Source organism: Monodon monoceros, unplaced genomic scaffold (assembly GCF_005190385.1).
Source record: "Monodon monoceros isolate NGI ecotype Baffin Bay Population unplaced genomic scaffold, NGI_Narwhal_1 Super_Scaffold_14, whole genome shotgun sequence".
Classification (NCBI taxonomy): Eukaryota; Metazoa; Chordata; class Mammalia; order Artiodactyla; family Monodontidae; genus Monodon; species Monodon monoceros.
This window is the reverse complement of record NW_021703770.1, coordinates 34618495-34636999: the sequence shown is the minus strand read 5'-3', so window position 1 is coordinate 34636999 and position 18505 is coordinate 34618495. Positions and strand designations below refer to the sequence as shown.

At 35.9% G+C, this 18505-nt stretch overlaps 1 protein-coding gene across 5 annotated transcripts in view; it reads left to right on the top strand.

Annotated features, from left to right (window-relative positions):
- VPS13B (vacuolar protein sorting 13 homolog B) overlaps window positions 1–18505 on the top strand; it is a 778183-nt gene that overhangs the window by 134309 nt on the left and 625369 nt on the right. The gene's annotated exons all lie outside the window — the stretch shown is intronic.

Below are 18505 nucleotides of genomic sequence, written 5' to 3'. Positions count from 1 at the left end.
TTATATGATGCTTTCTAAGGTTTTAAGTTTAGACCTTACTATGGGGAATATCTTATAAATTCTTAAAAAATTCATTTTAATTAGAGCCTTTTCATTTGATATAGCCATTGCCTAATGTAAAATTGTACAGTTGTTTTGGAACAGGTTTTTAGGATTCTATAAAGAAATGATGGGACAAATGTTTCATTTGTTTAGAAGTTCTTAACTTAGGGCTTATGAAAGGGCTTTGAATTCTGTGAATACCCTGAAATAGTGTGCAGATCTTATGTGTGTATAAACATATACCCCTAAGGTCACACATATTTATGTTCTCTTTTTTAATTGATTCTTTTATTAAATGTAGTGAGTCTATTCCTTAGAGAGCCTTTTGACACATCTATTTTTTCTTACATTAACATAGTTACAATTAGTTTTTGTTTGGTTGGTATTTGATGTAATTCCTTTTGCATTCTTTACTTAAAACCTATGTGTTTTTATCTTTAGGTATATGTCCTGGAAATAACGTATAACTAGATATTATAGATCAAGTTTTCTAATTTGCCTTTTAGCTAGTAAATTCAATCCATTTATACTTGTGACTATAGTTTCTTTTTGTCTTTGTTTCTATCATGTTACTGTTTTCTTCCCTTTTATACTGATATAGCTACACTACTTTTTAAAAAATTGCTATTATTTCTCACTTAATATCCTCTTTACACTTGTTTGGAATTTGTATACTCCTATTGAACTATTATTTTTTAAATTTTTTAATTTAATTTTATTTTTTTTATACAGCAGGTCCTTATTAGTCATCCATTTTATACACATCAGTGTATACATGTCAACCCCAATTGCCCAATTCATCACATCCCCACCCCCACCCCCCCACAGCTTTCCACCCTTGGTGTCCATACGTGTGTTGTCTACATCTGTGTCTCAACTTCTGCCCTGCAAACCGGTTCATCTGTACCATTTTTCTAGTTTCCATATATATGCGTTAATATACGATACTTCTTTTTCTCTTTCTGACTTACTTCACTCTTTATGACAGTATCTAGATCCATCTGTGTATCAACAAATGACCCAATTTCGTTCCTTTATATGGCTGAGTAATATTCCATTCTATACATGTACCACATCTTCTTTATCCATTTGTCTGTCGATGGGCATTTAGGTTGCTTGCATGACCTGGCTATTGTAAATAGTGCTGCAATGAACACTGGGGTGCATGTGTCTTTTTGAATTATGGTTTTTTCTGGGTATATGCCCAGTATGGCATTGCTGGCTCATATGGTAATTCTATTTTTAGTTTTTTAAGGAACCTCCATACTGTTCGCCATAGTGGCTGTATCAATTTACATTTCCACCAACAGTGCAAGAGGGTTCCCTTTTCTCCACACCCTCTCCAGCATTTGTTGTTTGTAGATTTTCTGATGATGCCCATTCTAACTGGTGTGAGGTGACACCTCATTGTAGTTTTGATTTGCATTTCTCTAATAATTAGTGACGTTGAGCAGCTTTTCATGTGCTTCTTGGCCATCTGTATGTCTTCTTTGGAGAAATGTCTATTTAGATCTTGTACCCATTTTTGGATTGGGTTGTTTGTTTTTTTAATATTGAGCTGCATGAGCTGTTTATATATTTTGGAGATTAATCCTTTGTCCTTTGATTCGTTTGCAAATATTTTCTCCCATTCTGAGGGTTGTCTTTTTGTCTTGTTTATGGTTTCCTTTGCTGTGCAAAAGCTTTGAAGTCTCATTAAGTCCCATTTGTTTATTTTTGTTTTTATTTCCATTACACTAGGAGGTGGATCAAAAAAGATCTTGCTGTGATTTATGTCAAAGAGTGTTCTTCCTATGTTTTCTTCCAAGAGTTTTATAGTGTCCAGTCTTACATTTAGCTCTCTAATCCATTTTGAGTTTATTTGTGTGTAAGGAAGTGTTCCAATTTCATTCTTTTACATGTAGCTGTCCAGTTTTCCCAGCACCACTTATTGAAGAGACTGTCTTTTCTCCATTGTATATCCTTGCCTCCTTTGTCATAGATTAGTTGACCATAGATGTGTGGGTTTATATCTAGGCTTTCTATCTTGTTCCATTAATCTGTGTTTCTGTTTTTGTGCCAGTACCATATTGTCTTGATTACTGTAGCTTTATAGTACAGTCTCAAGTCAGGGAGTGTGATTCCACCAGCTGCATTTTTTTCCCTCAAGACTGCTTTGGCTATTCAGGGTCTTCTGTGTCTCCATACAAATTTTAAGATTTTTTGTTCTAGTTCCGTAAAAAATGCCATTCGTAATTTGATAGGGATTGCATTGAGTCTGTAGATTGCTTTAGGTAGTATAGTCATGTTCACAGTATTGATTCTTCCAATCCAAGAACATGGTATATCTCTCCATCTGTTGGTATCGTCTTTAATTTCTTTCATCAGTGTCTTATACTTTTCTGCATACAGGTCTTTTGTCTCCCTAGGTAGGTTTATTCCTAGGTATTTTAATTATTATTGTTGCCATGGTAAATGGGAGTGTTTCCTTAATTTCTCTTTCAGATTTTTCATCATTAGTGTATAGAAATACAAGAGATTTCTGTGCATTAATTTTGTATCCTGCAACTTTACCAAATTCATTGATTAGCTCTCGTAGTTTTCTGGTGGGATTTTTAGGATTCTCTATGTAAAGTATCATGTCATCTGTAAACAGTGACAGTTTTACTTCTTCTTTTCCAATTTGTATTTGTTTTATTTCTTTTTCTTCTCTGATTGCTGTGGCTAGGACTTCCAAAACTATGTTGAATAATAGTGGCGAGAGTGGACATCCTTGTCTTGTTCCTGATCTTAGAGCAAATGTTTTCAGTTTTTCACCATTGAGAATGATGTTTGCTGTGGGTTTGTCATATATGGCCTTTATTATGTTGGGGTAGGATCCTTGTATGCCCACTTTCTGGAGAGTTTTTTCATAAATCGGTGCTGAATATTGTCAAAAGCTTTTTCTGCATCTCTTGAGATGATCATATGGTTTTTATTCTTCAATTTGTTAATATGGTGTATCACATTGATTGATTTGTGTATTTTGAAGGATCCTTGCACCCCTGGTATAAATCCCACTTGATCATGGTGTATGATCCTTTTAATGTGTTGTTGGATTCTGTTTGCTAGTATTTTGTTGAGGATTTTTGCATCTATATTACATCAGTGATATTGATCTGTAATTTTCTTTTTTTGTAGTAGTATCTTTGTCTGGTTTTGGTCTCATGGTGATGGTGACCTCATAGAATGAGTTTGGGAGTGTTCCTTCCTCCTCAATTTTTTGGAAGAGTTTCAGAAGGATGGGTGTTAGCTCTTCTCTAAATGTTTGATAGAATTCACCTGTGAAGCCATGTGGTCCTGGACTTTTGCTTGTTGGGAGATTTTCAATCACAGTTTCAATTTCATTCCTTGTGATTGGTCTGTTCGTATTTTCTATTTCTTCCTGGTTCAGTCTTGGAAGGCTATACCTTTCTAAGAATTTGTCCATTTCTTCCAGGTTGTCCATTTATTCTTGTTTCTTGAGGTAGGGTTGTATAGCTGTAAACTTCCCTCTTAGAAAAGCTTTTGCTGCATCCCACAGGTTTTGGGTCATTGTGTTTACATTGTTATTGTCCCTAGGTAATTTTTGATTTCCTCTTTGATTTCTTCAGTGAACTCTTGGTTATTTAGTAACGTATTGTTTAGCCTGCATGTGTTTGTGTTTTTTACGTTTTTTCCCCTGTAATTCATTTCTAATCTCATAGCGTTGTGGTCAGAAAAGATGCTTAATATGATTTCAGTTTTCTTAAATTTACTGTGGCTTGATTTGTGAGCCAAGATATGATCTATCCTGGAGAATGTTCCGTGCGCACTTGAGAAGAAAGTGTAATCTGCTGTTTTTAGATGGAATGTCCTATAAATATTAATTAAACCTATGTGGTCTATTGTGTCACTTTAAGCTTCTGTTTCTTTATTTATTTTCATTTTGGATGATCTGTCTATTGGTGTAACTGAGGTGTTAAAGTCCCCCACTATTATTGAGTTACTGTTGATTTCCTGTTTTATAGCTGTTAGCAGTTGCCTTATGTATTGAAGTGCTCCTATGTTGGGTGCATATATATTTATAATTGCTGTATGTTCCTCTTGGATCAATCCCTTGATCATTATGTAGTGTCCTTCCTTGTCTCTGGTAACATTCTTTATTTTATTTATTTATTTATTTATTTATTTTTTTGCGGTACTCGGGACTCTCACTGCTGTGGCCTCTCCCGTTGCGCAGCACAGGCTCTGGACGCACAGGCTTAGCGGCTTGGCCCACGGGCCCCGTCTCTCTGCGGCACGTGGGATCCTCCTGGACCGGGGCCTGAACCCACGTCCTCTGCATCGGCAGGCGGACTCCCAACCACTGCGCCACCAGGGAAGCCCACATTCTTTATTTTAAAGTCTATTTTATCTGATATGAGTATTGCTCTTCCAACTTCCTTTTTTTTTTGGGGGGGGGGGTACGCGGGCCTCTCACTGCTGTGACCTCTCCCGTTGTGGAGCACAGGCTCTGGACGTGCAGCATCAGCGGCCATGGCTCATGGGATCCAGCCGCTCCGTGGCATGTGGGAACTTCCCGGACCGGGGCATGAACCCGTGTCCCCTGCATCGGTAGGTGGACTCTCAACCACTGTGCCACCAGGGAAGCCCGTTCCAACTTTCTTTTGATTTCCATTTGCATGGAATATCTTTTCCCATCTCCTCACTTTCAGTGTGTATATGTCCCGAGTTCTGAATTGGGTCTCTTGTAGACAGCATATTATGGCTCTTATATTTGTATCCATTCAGCAAGCCTGTGTCTTTTGTTTGGAGCGTTTAATCCATTCACGTTTAAGGTAATTATCGATATGTATATTCCTATGACCATTTTCTTAATTGTTTTGGGTTTTTTTTTTTAAATAGGTCCTTTTCTTCTCTGTGTTTCCCAGTTAGAGAAACTCCTTAAGCATTTGTTGTAGAGCTGGTTTGCTGGTGCTGAATTCTCTTAGCTTTTGCTTGTCTGTAAAGCTTTTGATTTCTCCATGGAATCTGAATGAGATCCTTGCCAGGTAGAGTAATCTTGGTTGTAGGTTCTTCCCTTCATCACTTTAAGTATATCATGCCACTCCCTTCTGGCTTGTAGAGTTTCTGCTGAGAAATCAGTTGTTAACCTTATGGGAGCTCCCTTCTATGTTATTTGTCATTTTTCCCTTGCTGCTTTCAATAATTTTTCTTTGTCTTTAATTTTTGCCAGTTTGATTACTATGTGTCTTGGCGTGTTTCTGCTTGGGTTTATCCTGTATGGGACTCTCTGCTCTTCCTGGACTTGGATGGCTATTTCCTTTCCCACGTTATGGAATTTTTCGACTATAATGTCTTCAGATATTTTGTCCAGTCCTTTTTTCTCTTTTCTCCTTCTGGACCCCTATAATGCAAATGTTGTTGCGTTTAATTTTGTCCCAGAGGTCTCTTAGTCTGTCTTCATTTCTTTTTATTCTTGTTTCTTTGTTCTGTTCCACAGCAGTGAATTCCACCATTCTCTGTTCCAGGTCACGTATCCGTTCTTCTGCCTCAGTTATTCTGTTTTTTTTTTTGCCGTACGCAGGCCTCTCACTGCTGTGGCCTCTCCCGTTGCAGAGCACAGGCTCTGGATGCACAGGCTCAGCGGCCATGGCCCATGGGCCCTGCCGCTCCGCGACATGTGGGATCCTCCCGGACCAGGGCACGAACGAGTGTCCCCTGCATCGGCAGGCGGACTCTCAACCACTGCGCCACCAGGGAAGCCCAGTTATTCTGCTTTTTATTCCTTCTAGTATAGTTTTCATTTCAGTTATTGTATTGTTCATCTCTGTTTGTTTGTTCTTTAATTCTTCTAGGTCTTTGTTAAACATTTCTCGCATCTTCTCGATCTTTGCGTCCATTCTTTTTCCGAGGTCCTGGATCATCTTTCTGTATCATTATTCTGAATTCTTTTTCTGGAAGTTTGCCTATGTCCCCTTCATTTAGTTGTTTTTCTGGGGTTTTATTTTGTTCCTTCACCTGGTACTTAGCCGTCTGCCTGTTCATCTTGTCTGTCTTTCTGTGAATGTGGTTTTTGTTCCACCGGCTGCAGGATTGTAGTTCTTCTTGCTTCTGTTGTCTACAGTCTAGTGGATGAGGCTATTCCTATTGAATTATTATTATTATTATTATTATTTTTAACATCTTTATTGGGGTATAATTGCTTTACAATGGTGTGTTAGTTTCTGCTTTATAACAAAGTGAATCAGTTATACATATGTTCCCATATCTCTTCCCTCTTGCGTCTCCCTCCCTCTCACCCTCCCTATCCCACCCCTCCAGGCGGTCACAAAGCACCGAGCCAATATCCCTGTGCCATGCGGCTGCTTCCCACTAGCTATCTACCTTATGTTTGTTAGTGTGTATATGTCCATGACTCTCTCTCGCCCTGTCACAGCTCACCCTTCCCCCTCCCCATATCTTCAAGTCCGTTCTCCAGTAGGTCTGTGTCTTTATTCCTGTCTTACCCCTAGGTTCTTCATGACATTTTTTTTTCTTCTTAAATTCCATATATATGTGTTAGAATTATTAACTTAAGAAATAACTGATGCTGCCTTGGAAAACAATTTGTTAGTTCTTGAACAAGTTAAATGTAGAATTATTATATAACCCAGCAATTTTACTCCTATAAATACACCCAAGAATTGAAAACATATATCTACATAACATCTTGTACATGAATTCATAACATTATTTTTTCCTTTTTGCATGCAAAAGTATTATTTATTTATTTTTATTTAAAAAATTATTTTAATTTTCGGTCATGCCGCGTGGCTTGTGGGATCTTAGTTCCCCAACCAGGGATCAAACCCATGCCCCCTGCTTTGGAAGCACTGGACCACCAAGGAAGTTCCAAAAGTATATTTTTTTAATAATAATTTTATATATTTAAGGTATGCAACAATTTAAGAATGTTTTGATATACATGGTGAAATTATTACCAGGGTCAAGCTAACATATATATCTCCTCACATAGTTACATTGTTTTCCTGTGGTGAGAGCACCTGAAATTTACTCTTAACAAATTTCCAGTATACGTTACAGTATTAAGTAAAATCATCATGCTGTACATTAGATTTCTAGAACTTATCCTACATAACTGCAATTTTGTACCCTTTGACCAACATATCTCATTTCTCCCACTTCCTGGCCCTGGTAAACAGTATTCTGGCCTCTGCTTCTATGAATTTCACTTTTTAGAGTCCACATATAAAGGATTTCACATAGCATTATTCTCAATAGCCAAAAGGTGGATAGAACACAAATGTCTTTTAACCGATGGATGGATAGACAAAATGTGTTATATCTTTATGATGGAATATTATTCAGACATAAAATGGAATGAGGTACTGATAACATGCTGTGGATGAACCTTGAAAACATTATGCTAAGTAGAAGAAGCCAGATGCAAAAAGTCTCATATTTTGATTCTAGTTTTATGAAATGCTTAGCATATACAAATACACAGATACAGAAAGTAGATTAGTGTTTGCCAGAGTCTGGGGAAAAGGAGGAATGGGGAGTGACTGCATGAGTTTCTTTCAGATTGATGAAAATGTTCTCGAATTAGTAGTGACGTTTTCACACTTGTGAATATGCTAAATTCTACTTAATTGTACACTTCAAAAGGGTGAATTTTGTGTTATATGAATTTTATCTCATTTAAAAAATGTTTTAAATTGATGTATATTTAATTGGACTAAATTATGTGTTGTGGTCTGAATGTGTCCCGCCAAAATTCATATGTTGAAATTCTAATGCCCAGTGTGATGGTGTTAGGAACTGGGGGGGGCCTTTGGGAGTTGATTAGATCACGAGGGTGGAGTCCTCACACATGAGATTAATGTCCTTATTAAAAGAGGCCACAGAAGAACTCCGTTGATCCTTCTGCCATCTGAGGACCCAATGAGAATTTAGTAGTCTGCAGCAGGAGGAGGTTCTCACCAGAACCTGACCATGCTGGCACCCTGATTTTGGACTTTCAGCTTCCAGAATTGAGAGAAATAAATTTCTCTTGTTTATATGCTACTCATATAATGTCTGTGGCATTTAGGTATAGCAGCCCTAATAGGCTAAAGCATTATGTTATTGCCATTGTTATGGCCATTATTTTATGTGGAGTTACTGTACAAAAGCTTTTCTTTCAGATCCTCACCCATAATGCCTATAGTGAAGCCTTCATTGGCAGTAGCATTTATCACTGTTGGAAATTATCTAATTCATGTTTTTGTTTGTCAGGTTTCTGTTTTCTGTGATATTCTCTCCAGAGTTTTTGTTTCTTTGTCTTTTTTTTTTTGGTTTACTGTCTCACAGTGTTCATCTTCCTTTATTTAAAATTTTTGTTTTTTGTCAACTGGCTTAGATAGCCTAAAAATTCATATTAAATTTTGATGGTGCTTAGTTTATAATTTTTATTCTGACAAACTAATTCCATATTTCCTTCTTTGAATTTATCAAATGGACTGTGTTATGCAAAAACATTTTTTAAAAAATTTCTTACTCTGAAAATATTCTTTCCTAATAGAATGCTGGCATAGGTCTTAAAAAATGGAACAGACAAGTAATCACAGATTAAGTGATTAATAACCTGATGTTCTGACACTGAGAAATCTAAAATTAGTAGAACAAATTTTTTGGAGATTAGGGGAGTTGAGGAAAGTGGAACAATGTTAGGAAGATTCATCTCTTTGACAAGGAATCTTATTTTTATCAAATGAAGCAGCTATAAAATTTATCATAGATGAATTACAAGAATCAGCTAAAATATTTTTAAAAAGCTAGATTTCCAAGTGTCTAGTTTTCTTATGTCTTTTTTTGCCCCCCCCCCAAATCTTATTCTGTTTATTTTAGTCTTAGTACAGTGCTTGCTTATATTGTCCTCTAAATTTTCTGTCTTAAGATCCAGGAAATATATACTTAAGGTATAAAGTTGTTAGCATTTTATTATCTTACATCTGTGGGCGGTCAGTAGACAACCCTCAGCAGTGTTAAGCTTTGTTTAATGTGTTTGGTTTAACCAGTGATCCTTTGCTTTACATTGCAACTAGTTCTCATTTACTATATTAATGGAGTGATTATGCAGGCTATGTATGTTTTTAGACTTCTCAGACTTATATTCTGATAATGTTTGGAAGAAGAAACATTCTTCTATTTTACAGTTGACTCGAAGCTAAGCGCTTGTCTTCAATGTTTCTGCCTCACCTTCCATCATAATCTTTTGCCCCAGCCTACCTTCCTACTTCTTGCTATCTTGTTATTGATAGTTACTAACGCATAGCATCCAGTTTTCTCCTGTCCATGATTCTAGTGGCTTTTCCCTCTGTATCTATTGAGCATAATTCTGACTTGATAGAATTCTCCTGTATTATCCTTTTTTCTTTAATAGCTGTTTCTTTAACACAAGTCAACACAGTTTTTTCATTTGGATTAAACACTGTGGTATATTCTGTGTGTTCCTTAAAAATTACATTCGCTTCCACATTCATGCCTTTGCCCAGGTTTACCCCTCTACCATATGCCAGAAATGCTTTAACTTGGTTTCTCTTCTCCTTCCCATTCCTTCTGTTCAGTCTTTTTTTCAAAACATCTTTATTGAGATATATAATTCATCTACCATATGATTCACTTTTTTTTGGTATGCAGTATTTGGCTTGTTGTATATTCAGAGTTCTGTATTCATCACCACAATCAATTTTAGAACATTTTCACTGCCCCCAAAAGAAGTCCCACATTCTTTAGCCATCACTCCCCAAGCCTTCCATCTCCCCAAGCCATAAGCAAACACTAATCTGCTTTTTGTCTATATGGATTTGCCTATTCTGGACGTTACATGTAAATAGATCATGTAAAATACAGTCCTTTGTGACTGATTTCTTTCACTTAGGGTACTTTTTTGAAGTTCATCCATATTATAGCATATATGAGTTTCTTTTTATTGTCAAGCAGTATTCCACTGTATGTATATACCATTTTGTTCATCCATTTGTCAGTTGGACTTTTGTGTGGTTTCTACTTTTGATATTTATGCATGATGATGCGATGAACATCCATGTACAAGTTTTTGTGTGGACATATGCTTTTATTTCTCTTGGGTGTATTTCTGGCAGTAGAAATGCTAGGTCATATGGTAACTCTAACCTTTTGAGGAATTGCCAGGGTGTTTTCCAAGGCAGCTGTACCATTGTATATTCCCACCTGTAGTATATGAGGATTCCAGTTTTTCCCACATTTTCACCATAATGTTATTACCTGTCCTTCTGGTTCTGGTTTGTCCTAGGGGCTATGAAGTAGTGTCTCATTGTGATTTTGATTTGCATTTCCCTCATGTCTAATGGTGTTGGCTCTTTGTATATCTTTGTGGAGAAATGTCTGTTCAAGTCCTTTGTTCATTTTTGAATTGGTTCTTTTATCTTTTTGTTTTGAGAATTCTTTATATATTCTAGATACAATTTCCTTATCAGATACATGGTTTGTGAATGTTTTCTGCAGTTCTGTGGGTTGTCCTTTTACTTTCCTGATGGTGATCTTCTAACTTTTTCACCTGTAGCCTCAAGTACATCTTTACATTGGACCTTGTTATCATTTATCAATAGAAATGCTTTGTTTCTTCTTTGTTCCTGATCCTGCTTCTTGATCTTCATCATTACTTTTAGCCCTTTTAATTCTTTCAGCCTTTTTAGTATCACAGAATCCTCACTGCTCTTGTTACTCAGCTTGATTCCTGAGGCCGGCAATTTCAGTGATGCTACCCTTCTAGATTCATTTCTTCCTTTCTCCTTTCATCTTTGGTTTCTCTGTGCCTCTTCTGCAACATGTTCTGCTTGCAAATAAGAAACTTCTGTGTGTCCTACCTCTTCAGTCACCAGAACAACACTGTGCTCTCTGAACTGAACTGTTATTTATTTTGAGGACTTTTAGGAAAAATACATTTATAATTGAGTTCCTATCTTACCATTTCATTAAGTGCAGATTGTAACTTATTAGTTGCCTTTGAAATCAATGTCTTTGGTAACCACTAAGAGTTTGAAAAGAATAAAAGAGAATGAAGTAGAATGAATGCCGTATATTGGGTTGGCCAAGAAGTTCCTTCAGGTTTTTCCGTAAGATGTTACAAAAAACCTGAACAAACTTATTGGCCAACCCAATAGTAAGAAAAAGGATTATGTTTGTTATATCCATAAACGTGAAAGGTGTACGTTGTTAGTAAATACAATTATGCTTTAATTTTTTTCTTGGTGAGACTAGGAATTAAAATTCTATGCAATTGCTTCTTGAATGTTTGAGTCTTGGAAACTGAGAGGACATGGGAGATGCCCTGAATAACAAAAGGAAAAAAATCTAGTATTTTCCCAAAGAGAGAGAACTAAAAGAATTTGATAATAAATAATTAATGACATGCGTTTGAAATTTTAAAATTCCTTAGCTAGAAAATGCATTATTGATTTTTATAATATTTTAGATAATGTGTCAGGGGAATGCACAGGGTCACTGACAAAACACATGTACACATAAAGCATAGGACACTCCTGGAAAATTTAAAATGTGAAAAATATTCATTACGCAATCTTGAGAGCCAAAATAAAATGGTTATTGATTTCCTGATTATAATAACAATCGATTCTCAGTGAAGAGTGACCGATATCAAGTTGTGAAATAATATAATTTTATCACTCAAAGGAAGTAAGTAGTTTGATAGTGAAGTTGTATATGTGTCCTATTTATGTAGCATTTTTATATAAAGAAAACTAAGCACAAAAATAGTCTTTTATTCTTGGTTTATAGGTACAAGATTATTTCACTGTTTTACTAACCTGATTAGTTTTTTTAAAAAAAATATTTAATTTTATTCTTTTCTTTTAATAACCAAAACTGTTAAATAGGTCAGTGTATGTAAAATCAAGTAACATTAGGTTGTTGGATTTCATTGGGCCGTAGAATATGCAACAAGGTCGTGCACCAGTCTTCTAAAATGTTGGAGTAATAATTGTGCTTCACAACTGAGATACCAAATTTCGTTGCAAGCATCAAAACTGCAAATGCCTTTAAGGAACAAAAGATGTTTTCTTTGATAGACTGTATTATAATATGTCACAAAAATGAAATAATTTTTCTACAGTCAAGTATTCTAATTTCTATTATGTGGATGAGTTTATCTAAGAGGCTTTAAGAGAATATGTGAATATTGAATTATACTACATGTTCTTTAAAGCTACACTGACGACTTTTTCTTCCTCAGCTCTTCTAAAGAGAGAATAAAATTAAAAGATACTAAAATAAATAGTAAAAAAGTTCTGTGCTAATGCTTCTTAGAGATTTAATTTTGTGCACTGAACTTTATTAATCCGTATGTTACGTAGATACTGGTGTGGTGAATGTCTTTCTCAGGTAAAAGAATATTTTTACTTTTCAACTATTAAAATTACTGAATTGTATTGTGGAAATCTGATTATATGTCTAAAGGAAGTACAGTTTGTTTCATTGAGTTTCAGTTAACTTATCTATAAAAGTGGTGTTAATATCTTTATTGTTTTTAATTTTATTTTTTATAACATCTTTATTGGAATAAATTGCTTTACAATGTAGTTTCTGCTGTATAACAAAGTGGATCAGCTATATGCATACATGTATCCCCATATCCCCTCCCTCTTGTGTCTCCCTCCCACCCTCCCTATCCCACCCATCTAGGTGGTCACAAAGCACAGAGCTGATCTCCCTGTGCCATGCAGCTGCTTCCCACAAGCTATCTATTTTACATTTGGTAGTGTATATATATGTCCATGCCACTCTCTCACTTCGTCCCAGCTTACCCTTCCCCCTCCCTGCATCCTCAAGTCCATTTTCTACATCGATGTCTTTATTCCCATCAGGCCCCTAGGTTCTTCAGAACCATTTTTTTTTAGATTCCATATATATGTGATAGCATACAGTATTTGTTTTTCTCTTTCTGACTTACTATACTCTGTATGACAGTCTCTAGGTCCATCCACCTCACTGCAAATAACTCAATTTCATTTCTTTTTATAGCTGAGTAACATTCCATTGAAACACTACATTTTAAATCAACTGTACTCCAATACAAATTAAACAACAAAAAAGAAGGTGCTAGTTACATTGCATCTGGAAAAGGTGAATGCAAAAGGCAGGTTACCTCTTGTTGTCTTTCAGCTTTAACCACATGCTAGAGAAAAGTTTTCACTGGACATGCATCTTAACCATTAGTAGCAAAAACAATGTTAGAAGCTGGAAATACAAACTGGAGTCTATGGAATTCATGCCAGCTTATTTTGATGCAACTCTTGATACTTATTACGAAAACTCTTGATACTTATTATGAAAAGTTTAAGATAAATTCTGAAGGTATGGAGAAAAGGGAAGCCTTTTGCACGGTTGGTGAGAATGTAAATTGATACAGCCACTATGGAGAACCGTATGGAGGTTTCTTAAAAAACTAAAAATAGAACAACCATATAACCCAGCAATCCCACTACTGGGTGTATACCTTAGGCATATACCATAACTCAAAAGGACACATGTACCCCAATGGTCATTGTAGCACTATTTACAATAGACAGCATATGGAAACAACCTAATTGTCCAACAATAGATGAATGGATATAGAAGATGTGGTACATATATACAATGGAATATTATTCAGCCATAAACAGGAACGAAATTGGGTTACTTGTAGAGACGTGGACGGACCTAGAGTCATACAGAGTGAAGTAAGCCAGAAAGATAAAAATATCATATATTAACACATATATGTGGAATCTAGAAAAATGGTACAGATGAACCTATTTGTAGGGCAGGAATAGAGATGTAGATGTAGAGAACGGACATGTGGACCAAGCTGATCTTGTGCTATATGGCTGCTTCCCACTAGCTATCTGTTTTACATTTGGTAGTGTATATATGTCAGTGCTACTTTCTCACTTCGTCCCAGCTTACCCTTCCCCCTCCCTGTGTCCTCAAGTCCATTCTCTATGCCTGCGTCTTTATTCCTGTCCTGCCCCTAGGTTCAGCAGAACCTTTTTTTTGTTGTTGTTTTTTTAGACTCCATATATATGTGTTAGCATACGGTATTTGTTTTTCTCTTTCTGACTTACTTCACTCTGTATGACAGACTTTAGGGCCATCCACCTCACTACAAATAAGCTCAATTTCATTTCTTTTTATGGCTGAGTAATGTTCCATTGTATATATGTACCACATCTTCTTTATCCATTCATCTGTTGATGGACACTTAGGTTGCTTCCATGTCCTGGCTATTGTAAATAGAGCTGCAATGAACATTGTGGTACATGTCTCTTTTTGAATTATGGTTTTCTCAGGGTATATGCCCAGTAGTGGGATTGCTGGGTCGTATGGTACTTTTATTTTTAGTTTATTAAGGAACCTCCATACTGTTCTCCATAGTGGCCGTATCAATTTACATTCCCACCAACAGTGCAAGAAGGTTCCATTTTCTCCACACCCTCACAAGCATTTATTGTTTGTAGATTTTTTGATGATGGCCATTCTTACTGGTGTGAGGTGATACCTCGTTGTAGTTTTGATTTGCATTTCTCTAATGGTTAGTGATGTTGAGCATCCTTTCATGTGTTTGTTGGCAATCTGTGTATCTTCTTTGGAGAAATGTCTGTTTAGGTCTTGTGCCCATTTTTGGATTGGGTTGTTTGTTTTTTTGATATTGAGCTGCATGAGCTGCTTGTATATTTTGGAGATTAATCCTTTGTCAGTTGCTTCATTTGCAAATATTTTCTCACATTCTGAGGGTTGTTTTTCGTGTTGTTTATGGTTTCCTTTACTGTGCAAAAGCTTTTAAGTTTCTTTAGGTCCCATTTGTTTATTTTTGTTTTCATTTCTCTAGCAGGTGGGTCAACAAGGATCTTGTGGTAATTTATGTCATAGAGTGTTCTGCTTGTGTTTTCCTCTAAGAGTTTGATAGTGTCTGTCCTTACGTTGAAGTCTTTCATCCATTTTGTGTTTATTTTTGTGTATGGTGTTAGGAAGTGTTCTGATATCATTCTTTTACATGTAGCTGTCCAGTTAACCAGCACCACTTATTGAAGAGGTTGTCTTCTCTCCGTTGTATATTCTTGCCTCCATTATCAAAGATAAGGTGACCATATGTGCGTGGGTTTATCTCTGGGCTTTCTATCCTGTTCCATTGATCTATCTTTCTGTTTTTGTGCCAGTACCATACTGTCTTGATTACTGTAGCTTTGTAGTATTGTCTGAAGTCAGGAGCTTAATTCCTTCAGCTCCTTTTTTCTTGCTCAAGACTGCTTTGGCTCTTTGGGTTTTTTTGTGTTTCCATACAAATTGTGAAATTTTTTGTTCTAGTTATGTGAAAAATGCCATTGATAGTTTGATAGGGATTGCATTGAATCTGTTGATTGCTTTGGGTAGTATAGTCATTTTCACAATATTGATTCTTCCGGTCCAAGAACATGGTATATCTCTCCATCTATTTGTATCATCTTTAATTTCTTTCATCAGTATCTTATAGTTTTCTGCATACAGGTCTTCTGTCTCCTTAGGTAGGCTTATCCCTGGGTATTTTAATTATTTTTGTTTCAGTGGTGAATGGGAGTGTTTCCTTAATTTCTCTTTCAGATTTTTCATTGTTAGTGTATAGGAATGCAAGAGATTTCTGTGCATCAGTTTTGTATCCTGCAATATTACCAAATTCATTGATTAGCTCTAGTAGTTTTCTGGTAACATCTTTAGGATTCTCTAAGTATACTATCATGTCACCTGCAAACAGTGACAGTTTTAGTTCTTCTTTTCCAATTTGAATTCCTTTTACTTCTTTCTCTCTTCTGATTGCCGTGGCTGGGACTTCCAAAACTATGTTGAATAGTAGTGGTGAGAGTGGGCAACCTTGTCTTGTTCCTGATCTTAGTGGAAATAGTTTCAGTTTTTCACCATGGAGAACCATGTTGACTGTGTGTTTGTCATATATGGCCTTTATTATGTTGAGGTAGGTTCCCTCTTTGCCTACTTTCTGGAGAATTTTTATCATAAATGGGTGTTGAATTTTGTCCAAAGCTTTTTCTGCATGTATTGAGATGATCATATGGTTTTTATTCTTCAGTTTGTTAATATGGTGTATCACATTGATTGATTTGCATATATTGAAGAATCCTTGCATTCCTGGGATAAACCCCACTTGATCATGGTGTATGATCCTTTTAATGTGCTGTTGGATTCTGTTTGCTAGTATTTTGTTGAGGATTTTTGCATCTATTTTCATCAGTGATATTGGTTTGTAATTTTCTTTTCTGTGTGTGATATCTTTGTCTGGTTTTGGTATCAGGGTGATGGCGGCATTGTAGAATGAGTTTGGGAGTGTTCCTACCTCTGCAGTTTTTTGGAAGAGTTTGAGAAGGATGGGTGTTCGCTCTTCACTAAATGTTTGATAGAATTCTCCTGTGAAGCATCTGGTCCTGGACTTTTTGCTTGTTGAAAGATCTTTAATCACACTTAGAATTTCATTCCTTGTGATTGGTCTGTTCATATTTTCTGTTTCTTCCTGGTTCAGTCTTGGAAGGTTATACCTTTCTAAGAATTTGTCCATTTCTTCCAGGTTGTCCATTTTATTGGCATGAATTTCCTTCTAGTAGTCTCTTAGGACGCTTTGTATTTCTGCGGTGTCCATTGTAACTTCTCCTGTTTCATTTCTAATTTTATTGATTTGAGTTCTCCCCCTCTTTTTTCTTGATGAGTCTGGCTAAAGGTTAATCAATTTTTTTATCTTCTCAAAGAACCAGCTTTTAGTTTTATTGATCTTTGCTATCATTTCCTTCATTTCTTTTTCATTTATTTCTGATCTGATCGTTTTGATTTCTTTCCTTCTCCTAACTTCGGGGTTTTTTTGTTCTTCTTTCTCTAATTGCTTTAGGTGTAAATTTAATTTGTTTATTAGAGATTTTTCTTGTTTCTTGAGGTAGGATTGTATTGCTAACTTCCCCCTTAGAACTGTTTTTTCTGCATCCCATAGGTTTTGGTTTGTCGTGTTTTCATTGTCATTTGTTTTTAGGTAGTTTTTGATTTCCTCTTTGATTTCTTCAGTGATCTCTTGGTTATTTCGTAGCGTATGGTTTAGCCTCCATGTGTTTGTAATTTTTACCGTATTCTTTACGTAATTGATATCTAGTCTTATAGCGTTGTTGTCAGAAGAGATACTTGATATGATTTCAGTTTTCTGAAATTTACCAAGGCTTCATTTGTGACCCAAGATATGATGTGTCCTGGAGAATGTTCCATGAGCACTTGGGAATAAAATGTATTCTGTTGTTTTTGGATGGAATGTCCTATAAATATCAATTAGGTCCATCTTGTTTAATGTGTCATTTAAAGCTTGTGTTTGTTTAATTTCATTTAGGATGATCTGTACATTGGTGAAAGTGGGGTGTTAAAGTCCCCTACTATGATTGTGTTACTGCTGACTTCCCCTTTTATGGATGTTAGCATTTGCCTTATTTATTGAAGTGCTCCTATGTTGGGTGCATAAATATTTACAATTGTTATATCTTCTTCTTGGATAGATCCATTGATCATTATATAGTGTCCTTCTTTGTCTCTTGTAATAGTCTTTATTTTACAGTCTATTTTGTCTGATATGAGAATTGCTACTCCAGCTTTCTTTTGATTTCCATTTGCATGGAGTGTCTTTTTCCATCCCCTCACTTTCAGTTTGTATGTGTCCCAAGGTCTGAAGTTAGTCTCTTGTGGATAGCATATATACGGATCTTGTTTTTGTATCTATTCAGCCAGTCTGTGTCTTTTGGTTGGAGCATTTAAACCATTTACATTTAAGGTAATTATCAATATGTATGTTCCTATTACCATTTTCTTAATTGTTTTGGGTTTGTTTTTGTAGTTCTTGTTTTCTCTTGTTTTTACTCCTAGAGAAGTTCCTTTAGCATTTTTTGTAAAGCTGGTTTGGTGTTGCTGAATTTTCTTAACTTTTGGTTGTCTGTAAAGTTTTTTATTTCTCTGTCAAATCTTAGTGAGATCCTTGCTGGATAGGGTAATCTTGGTTGTGGGTTTTTCCCATTCATCAGTTTAAATATGTCCTGCCACTCCCTTCTGGGTTGAAAAGTTTCTCCTGAAAGATCAGCTGTTAACCTTATGGGCATTCCCTTGTATGTTTTTTCTTGCTTTTCTTGTTGCTTTTAATGTTTTCTTTGTATTTAATTTTTGATAGTTTCATTAATATGTGTCTTGGGGTGTTTCTCCTTGGATTTATCCTGTATGGGACTCTTTGCACTTCTTGGACTTAAGTGACTATTTCCTTTCCCATATAGGGAAGTGGTCAACTATAATGTCTTGAAGTATTTTCTAAGTCCCTTTCTTTTTCTTTTCTTCTTCTGTGACCCCTATAATTCAAATGTTGGTGCATTTAATGTTGTCCCTGCGGTCTCTGAGACTGTTC